Source organism: Bos indicus x Bos taurus, chromosome 24 (assembly GCF_003369695.1).
Source record: "Bos indicus x Bos taurus breed Angus x Brahman F1 hybrid chromosome 24, Bos_hybrid_MaternalHap_v2.0, whole genome shotgun sequence".
Classification (NCBI taxonomy): Eukaryota; Metazoa; Chordata; class Mammalia; order Artiodactyla; family Bovidae; genus Bos; species Bos indicus x Bos taurus.
The window spans coordinates 37,061,378-37,070,854 of NC_040099.1; the positions used below are offsets into that span (position 1 = coordinate 37,061,378).

The window sequence follows — 9,477 nt, forward strand, 5'->3', positions numbered from 1 at the left end:
TTTAAAAGAGAAACTCACCACTAGTTAAATATTATCCATAATGTCATACTATTTAATAGCAACTCTAGGAATGACAATAAAATTGCACTAAGTATAATCAAAATGATAACCTCAGCACAACTTGGAACATGCTCAGGAGGCAGAAATGATCCCTGTACTTTCAGTTTACACACTTTTACCTCACTCTACACACTTTCTTCTGAATTCCTAAGGACACACTTATCTCCAGAACTAACATCATTACAGTAAAACAGATATTGTTCCAGTTACAAGTTCCAAGAATCCTGGAGTCAGAAAAGGCTTTAGATATGCAGTTCAACCTTCCAGTCAATGAGGAACACCCCCCATAGCATTTCTGTAGATGGTTACCTGGCCATCGTCTGATTAGTGTGGTGATAGGACTGCTTCCAAGTGGTTCACTCCTTTGAAGCATTTAATGACAGCATCACTGCTTGTCATAACGTTCTATCTCATATTGGGCTGAAATCTGCCTTTGTGTAACTTCCTCCAGTTTCGACTTTTTGTCACAGAACAGTTGGGTGGTCATAGTTTCCAGTTCCACTCAGTGACATTGGTTGGTTATTTATTATTATATATCTTATATTTGATCTTGTGTTTGATAAAGTCAGTCTTTCCCCATTGTTTTGATCTTTGTAATTTTACCTTGCTTTTGATGTTACTATTTTTAAGCCTTTCCTCTATAGGAGTATTTTTTCTTTTCTTTCTTTCTTCTTTTTTTTTTTTTTTTTGGACAGGAAACTGGGATTTATTGGTGAGCTTGAGGAAGGCAGGGACAGCACCAAGGGTCTCATGAGTGCAGGCCCGCCATTTGTCCAGGGGCCACGATTAGTGATTATTTGACCCCACAGCCGTCCAGGATGAGCCGCTTTTCTGACATATTTTCAAATTCATCCACATGAACCTTAGTAAATCCCCACTTCTTGGAGATGTGGATCTTCTGGCGGCCAGGGAACTGGACCTTGGCCCTGCGGAGGGCCTCAGTCACATGCTCCTTGTTCTGCAGGCTGGTGTGGATGGACATTATGACTTGGCTGGTGTGGACCCTGGCCACTTCACCCTGGGTCTTTCCAAAGGCAGCACACATACCTGTCTGGAGCCTAGACTGGGACCAGCATGCCAGTTGTGACTGTCCACTGGAAAGGACTGTCCACTGGAAAGGGCTGTCCCCAAGTTCCCTGAACAGATAACAGGTGGCATACACTACCGGGAAGGCTGCTCTCTGCAACCACTGCACATCAGCCCCCCATGGGGAACAGAACACAGTCAGTTTAATTGGCAGAAAATTATTTTCTTTTTAATTTTGAAATAATTTGACTTTTTAAAAGCTGTAAGATGAATACATACAAATAATCCCGTTCACATAAATACCATAGCTAATATTTTACTACATTTATTTATCATTCTCTCCCCCTGCCCTCCCTATTTACTTATTTATTTATTTAGCTAGCTGTCTGTCTTGACTCTCTTAGAAGCTGCAGACATGATACTCCTTTACCTCTAATACTTCAGTGCATATTTCCTAAAACCAAGGACAAGCTCTTATATAACCACAAGGCAATTTCAAAATCAGGAAATTAATATTGATATTACCTGATCTATAGAACTTACTCAAATTTTTGCCAGTTGTCCCAATAATGTCCTTTATTTAGGACTTTTTTCTCCTGGTCTAAAATGCAATTCAGAATCATATATTTCATTTATTAATAGTTGCCCGATATATTTAATCTCTTCTATACTGAAAGAGGAGATTAAATATATCGGGCAACTATTGGAGAAGACTCTTGAGAGTCCCTTGGACTGCAAGAAGATCCAACCAGTCCATTCTGAAGGAGATCAGCCCTGGGATTTCTTTGGAAGGAATGATGCTAAAGCTGAAACTCCAGTACTTTGGCCACCTCATGTGAAGAGTTGACTCATTGGAAAAGACTCTGATGCTGGGAGGGATTGGGGGCAGGAGGAGAAGGGAATGACAGAGGATGAGATGGCTGGATGGCATCACTGACTCGATGGACGTGAGTCTCAGTGAACTCCGGGAGTTGGTGTTGGACAGGGAGGCCTGGTGTGCTGCGATTCATGGGGTCACAAAGAGTCAGACACGACTGAGCGACTGATCTGATCTGATACTGAAAGAGTTCCTCATACTGTCTTTGACTTTCATGACCTTGACATTTTTGAAGACTCCAGTAATTAGACTGTTGTTCAATTTTTTCTTAACATATTCCTGTGATTATATAGGGTATATGACCTTGAAGGATATGACAGAACTGATGTCACATTCTTCTCAGTACACTGCTTCAAAAGGTACATGATGTTTATGGTTCCATTAGTGTTAACTGATTAATGCCTGATGAACTATGGACAAAGGTTCATGACATTGTACAGGAGGCAGTGATCAAGACCATCCCCAAGAAAAGGAAATGCAAAAAGGCAAAAGGTTGTCTGAGGAGGCCTTACAAATAGCTGAGGAAAGAAGAGAAGCAAAAGGCAATGGAGAAAAGGAAAGATATACCCATTTGAATGCAGAGTTCCAAAGAATAACAAGGAGAGATAAGGAAGCCTTCAGTGATCAATGCAAAGAAATAGAGGAAACCAATAGAATGAGAAAGACTAGAAATCTCTTCAAGAAAATTCAAGATACCAAGGGATTCATGCAAAGATGGGCTCGATAAAGCAAAGAAATTGCAATGGCAACCCACTCCAGTACTCTTGCCTGGAAAATCCCATGGACGGAGGAGCCTGGTAGGCTGCAGTCCATGGGGTCACTAAGAGTCAGGCACAACTGAGCAACTTCACTTTCACTTTTCACTTTCATGCATTGGAGAAGGAAATGGCAACCCACTCCAGTATTCTTGCCTGGAGAATCCCAGGGACAGAGGAGCCTAGTGGGCTGCCGTCTATGGGGTCACACAGAGTCGGACACGACTGAAGCGACTTAGCAGCAGCAGCAGCAGGAGGAGGTGTTAAGAAGAGGTGGCAAGAATACACAGATGAACTATCCAAAAAGATCTTCATGACCCAGATAACCATAGATGTGTGATCACTCACCTAGAGCCAGACATCCTGGAATGTGAAGTCAAGTGGGCCTTAGGAAGCATCACTATGAACAAAGCTAGTGGAGGTGACGGAATTCCAGTTGAGCCATTTCAAATCCTAAAAGATGATGCTGTGAAAGTGCTGCACTCAATATGCCAGCACATTTGGAAAACTCAGCAGTGGCCACAGGACTGGAAAAGGTCAGTTTTCACTCCAATCCCAAAGAAGGGCAATGGCAAAGGATGTTCAGACTACTGCACAATTGCACTCATCTCACACGCTGGTAAAGTAATGCTCAAAATTCTCCAAGCCAGACTTCAACAGTACGTGAACTGTGAACTCCCAGATGGTCAAGCTGGGTTTAGAAAAGGCAGAGGAACCAGAGATCAGATTGCCAACATGCAATGGGTCATCAAAAAAGCAAGAGAATTCCAGAAAAACATCTACTTCTGTTTTATTGATTATGCAAAATCCTTTGACTGTGTAGATCACAACAAATTGTGGACAATTCTGAAAGAGATGGGAATACCAGACCACCAGACCTGCCTCTTGAGAAATCTGTATGCAGGTCAAGAAACAACAGTTAGAACTGGACATGGAACAACAGACTGCTTCCAAATAGGAAAAGGAGTTCATCAAGGCTGTATATTGTCACCCTGTTTATTTAACTTATATGCAGAGTATATCATCTGAAATGTCGGGCTGGATGAAGCAGAAGCTGGAATCAAGATAGCCAGGAAAAATATCAATAACCTCAGATATGCAGATGACACTACCCTTATGGCAGAAAGTGAAGAGAAACTGAAGAACCTCTTGATGAAAGTGAAAGAGGAGAGTGAAGAAGTTGGCTTAAAACTCAACATTCAGAAAACGAAGATCATGGCATCTGGTCCCATCACTTCATGGCAAATAGATGGGGAAACAGTGGAAACAGTGGCTGACTTTATTTTTGGAGGCTCCAAAAATCACTGCAGATGGTGACTGCAGCCATAAAATTAAAAGACGCTTGCTCCTTTGAAGAAAAGCTATGACCAACCTAGACAGCATATTAAAAAGCAGAGACATTACTTTGCCAACAAAGGTCCGTCTAGTCAAAGCTATGATTTTTCCAGTAGTCACATATGGATGTGAAAGCTGGACCATTAAGAAAGCTGAATGCCGAAAAATTGATGCTTTTGAACTGTAGTGTTGGAGAAAACTCTTGAGAGTCCCTTGAACTGCAGGGAGATCCAACCAATCCATCCTAAAGGAAGTCAGTCCTGAATATTCATTGGAAGGACTGATGCTGAAGCTGAAACTCCAATACTTTGGCCACCTGATTTGAAGAACTGACTCATTGAAAAAGACCCTGATGCTGGGAAAGATTGAAGGCAGGAGGAGAAAGGGATGACAGAGGATGAGATGGCCTGAGTTGGATGACATCACCAACTCGATAGACGTGAGTTTGAGCAAGTTCTGGGAGTTGGTGATGGACAGGGGAGCCTGGCATGGAGTCACAGAGTCGGACACGACTGAGCAACTGAACTGAATGTTAACTTTAATCACTTGGTTTGGATGGTATCTGCAAGATTACTCTTTCCTTGTAATTAAGAACTGGGGAGGAGGAACTTCCCTGGTAGTCTAGTTGTTAAGACTCTGCACTTTGAATGCAAGGGATGTTAGTTCAATCCCTAGTCTGGAAACTGAGATCCCACATGCTGTGTAGTGCAGCAAAAAGACAAAAAGAGGGGAAGGGTACTTTTTGTTGTCGTTCAGTCATGTCCGACTCTTCACAACCCCATGGACTGCAGCACACCAGACTTCCCTGTCCTTCACTATCTCCTGAAATTGATATAATGTTTGTCATCAAGCTTTCACTTACTAGTTTCAACATCAGTATGTCCTGAATGAATGAATCATTACTGTGTTGCCAAAGATTGATTTTAATTGAGATATAGTTGGCACATAGTTTAAAGTGTGCAACATAATGATTTGACATTTGTATGTATTGCAAAATGACCATCACAATGAGTTTAGTTAACATCTTTCACCACAAGTAGTTACAATTTTTTGTGTGTGATGAGAACTTTTAATACCTACTCTTTTAGAAGCTTTTAAATGTACGATATAGTTTTATAAACTATAGATACCCTGTTCTAATTAAGCAATTTAAAAAATTTCTAGTTCTAGAAATTTAAAAATGCCAAAAAGTAATGTTTAAATTTCTAATTCTATTGCTTACTTGTACGTTAATTAGTTGACATCCTACTGTAAGAAAGAACTTTCTCTTCTCTATTTATTCATTTATATCAGTATGAACCCATGGATTCTTATTTTAATCAGTGAGTTGTAATCTGTAACTATCATCATTTATTTTGATGTTTAAAATAAACAAGATGGACATTCAGAGGGAGCGGTAGCCAGATCATTCTTGGTAGGTGGGAGTCTTTGCTTCTGGGTCTACACAGAACTCTCAGATTTGACCAGTGGGAGCCCCTGCAGGCTGGCTCCTTGTCTTTTTTGAAATTTCTCCAACACACTTTGAGCATTTCCTTGCTTTCTGGCACAAGAAAATGTTCCAGGTCCGTTCTATACTTTCCTGTCTACCCTGCAATCAGCCATTCTCTGAGGATGCCAAGTGTGTTTTAGTGGACAATAATATTTGGAAACCAAAACTAACACTGTGTGTGTTGATTGTACCTAAGGTGCCAATACATCTGGGTCATCTCCAAGTACAGAAATAGAAAATGTAAGTATTTATATACATAAAGACATCTATATTTATATTTATATCTGTATCAATATATTAAAAACCATGAGTTCACACCGATAGCTCCAGTTCCAATCCAACACCACACATGTGCTTGATTATGGGAGCCAGAACATAGGCCAGATATTCAAGAATTCATTGGCCTAAGGCCACTTTTTAAGAATGTGGGATTTAACCCCCTGGAAAGGACCCCAGGGGGTGGAATGAACTCACCACTCTTAGGAGGCTGGATAAGATGATGGCTTTTTCTCAGCAAAGTGGGAGTGCCTAGGTTGCTCTGACAGAGAGTACAGGAAGAAATAGAAAAGTCTTCCCTTGTGTCTCAGTGGTGAAGAACCAACCTGCCAATGCAGGAGACATGGATTCAATCCCTGGATTGGGAAGATCCCCTGGAGAAGAAAATGCGACCCACTCCAGTATTTTTGCCTGGAGAATTCCACAGACAGAGGATCCTGGCATGCTGCAGTCCATGAGGTCATAAAGAGCCAGACACGACTGACCAACTGAACAACAACAGGAAAGTCGAAGAAAGTGAGCTCACTGGAATACATAATTTGAAGCCAGATGGGCCCCCAGTGTTCCACAGGAGGACCCCAAGGACACCCCATCCATGGAGTCCATAGGGACCACCCTGGTGACAGGGGTAGCTGCACCACTGGGGAGTTCAGTGCTGGCTCCTCTGCAGGCCAGCATGACAGTGAGAAGGGTAGACAATGAGCTCATGAACATCCATGGGGATAATGGAGCGCCACAGTAACAAAGGCAGGAGGCTGCCCTCGGTGCAGAGAAAGTCAGAAAAGCAGTTCAGGGGGCTTAATTTGAACATGCCGTGGAGCTGGTTAATAGCGATGGTGATCCAGGGGCAAAAGAGAAGGGCAGAAGTTCCATATAGGTCCAGAAGCAAAGATTCCCACTTACCAAGACTAATCTGGCTACCGCTCCTTCTGAATGTCCATCTTGTCAGCCACAGAGACCAACACTGTGCCCCTGGTACAGCAAGCACTATACGCTTGCTGTTCAGTCGCTCAGTCACGTCCGACTCCTTGTGACCCCATGGACTGTAGCTCACTAGGTCTTTTCTAGCACTATCGCTAGAGGAGAACAGCTGGCCACTAGGTGGCAAATTGACCACACGAGGCCCTGTCTGTCCTGGAAGGGCAGCAATTCATCTTGGCCAGAATGGAAACCTATTCTGAGGGACAGTTTGCCTTTCCTGCCCACATAGCCTCAACTGGCAGCCCTGTCTGGGGCTTTGGGAATGCTTGACTCACCCGTGTGGAGTTCCACACACATAACATCTGATCAATGAAAGAAATAGAGGATTGAGCTCGTGACCACAGAATATACTGGTCTATTTTGGATTATCCAGGGGACTATTCTTTTTCTTTCTTTCTTTCTTTTTTGGCTGCACAGGCCTTCAGTTGCAGCATGTGAACTCTTTACCTGTGACACGTGGGACCTAGTTCCCTGACCAGGGATCAAACCTGGGCCCCCTGCATTGGGAGTAGGGGAGTCTTAGCCAGTGGACCACGAGGGAAGTCCCTCCAAGGGACTATTCTTCTAAACATGCAACTGAAATGCCAGCTTAGAGGAAGCAGTCTGAAGGGATAAGGCACCAACCTTTAAAATACCACATATTTATGGGAATTCTCCAGCGGTCTAGTGGTTAGGACTCTGAGATTTCACGGTAGTGACTGGGATTTGATCCCTAATTGGGGAACTAAGATCCTGCAGGCCATTTGACCTGGCCAAAAAAAAAGAAAAGATGCAACATGTTTATTAAGTCAGAGAGTTCTGTGTGGAGCCAGTAGGAAGGCTTCACAGCAGTGGGAATCAAGGGGTAGAAGCCAGTGTTTCTCCAGCTACCGTCCCTCTCAGTCACCAACTGGGGACTGTGCTCATCTCAAGCCCTGAACTGCAAGGCTTAAGCTCCCATTTCTAAGGGACACATTCTCCTTGTAGGAGGTATGATAGTACCAGATCTTCCCCACGTCATCAGGGTGGGTGATGATGCCCTGCTCCATGGGGTACTCTGGGGTCTGGACACTGAGCCTTCCTTGGATCTTGCCCCCCATGTAGCTGTCCTTCTGCCCCACACCCACCATGCAGTCTTGGTGTTGGGGCACCAGACGATGGGTGGGAACACAGCTAAGGGTATTATCTTCAGTAAAGCCAGTTTTGCATGTGTCAAAGCCACAGTCGACAACAAGCACATCCATGTCTCCCTGCCTGTGACCCTTGGAGGCTGAGTGCAGGAGCCCACAAGCCGGGATGGCTGCAGCAAGCCCTCCCCAGGTTCTCATGATGCTGTGTTTTCATCATCTACAGTTTCAGTTGGTGGTTTCTCTTTGTTCAAAGAATTGTTTAACATAGTTTGACATTTCCACATAAAAGGAGTTTTGTCCCCCTCATTTTTTTAATTTCTAGTTATTTTGCACCGTAAGCAGAGAATACTATCTCTACTATTCAGTGTTTGCACTTTACTGAGGTTTTTCTTTCTGGCCTTGTGGTTTTTGTGAATGTTCACAAGCAATTGAAAGGAAAGTGCATTTTCTTTTTTAGGATGTACTATGTGCTGTTAATATATCATCAATCAGATCTACCTTATCAATTATGTTATATATAATTCTATATTATACAATTGACAATTGTATTACTAAGGTTTCCATAATTTACTCATCTTTTGTGTACTTGATCTCTCACAGACTGAGAAAAAGGAAAGTGAAGTGATTTTGCCAAGTTCTCAATAGTTAATGGTAAAATTCATCAGTAAACGGTGAAAGAGAATTGAGGCAGTTTGATTGCCGAACCTCAGCTCTGAACTATTATACCACCTGCCTTCCATGGATATTCATTAGATCTGTCTCTGTGTGGTGTCACTTGGGGTTTAAACCATTTAGTAGGAGACAGAGAAGTGTCCCGAGGGAACAATATGAAAGCAATAGAAAGGGCACAGGAGTTTGTGAAGCAATTTAGTATAGTAGTCGGGAAGTCAGTTTATTCTCTGAGAAGCTGAATGATTGTACGAAATGTAACAAGACTCTCAAAAAAGGAACTGAAACTTAAGGGGATTATATAGGCCAGTGAAATTGCCAAGGGCATGTGTACTTAGCAAGGGTGCGGTGTGGCGGGGCAGGGTGCATGTGGTCAAGTTGGGAATGGTAAGTGGCTAATGTCAAGCAACTGAACAAGTGGGAGACACTCTCCCCCAATCATCTGCAAGAGGGTGATCATAGCCCTGGAGGTCCAGTGGCTAAGACTCCTCACTTCCAATGCAGGGGGCCCAGGTTCGATTCCTAGTCAAGGAACTAGATCCCACATGCCTCAGCTTAGAGTTCTCATGCTGCAATTAACACCTGGCACAACCAAAATAAATAAGTAAAAAAATATATTTTTTAAAAAAGAATTCCACATTTTTTTAAAAAGTAGGTGATAATAGAGGGTTATTTTATCCCTTGCAGACCTTCCAACCTCCAACTGGGAGGACCATTATCAGCTCTGAAGAGATCCCACCCACCAGACAAGTGTGGGTTGAGATACAAAGAGGGAAGGTCCCCAGTGGTTTGCCCACAAAAGGGAGGTGACGGTGCCACTGTTGTGGAGGGTGGGGTGATGAACTGCTCTCCGCTGGTAGGCTTTTCAACTGCTAAGAAAGGAGAAAGATATGTGTGGTC

General features: G+C 43.1%; 1 pseudogene; it reads right to left on the reverse strand.

The window, feature by feature from the left end:
- Window positions 1–1,179: 1,179 nt before the first annotated feature.
- On the reverse strand, window positions 1,180–1,303 carry LOC113883084 (annotated as a pseudogene).
- Between the last annotated feature and the right edge of the window lie 8,174 nt (window positions 1,304–9,477).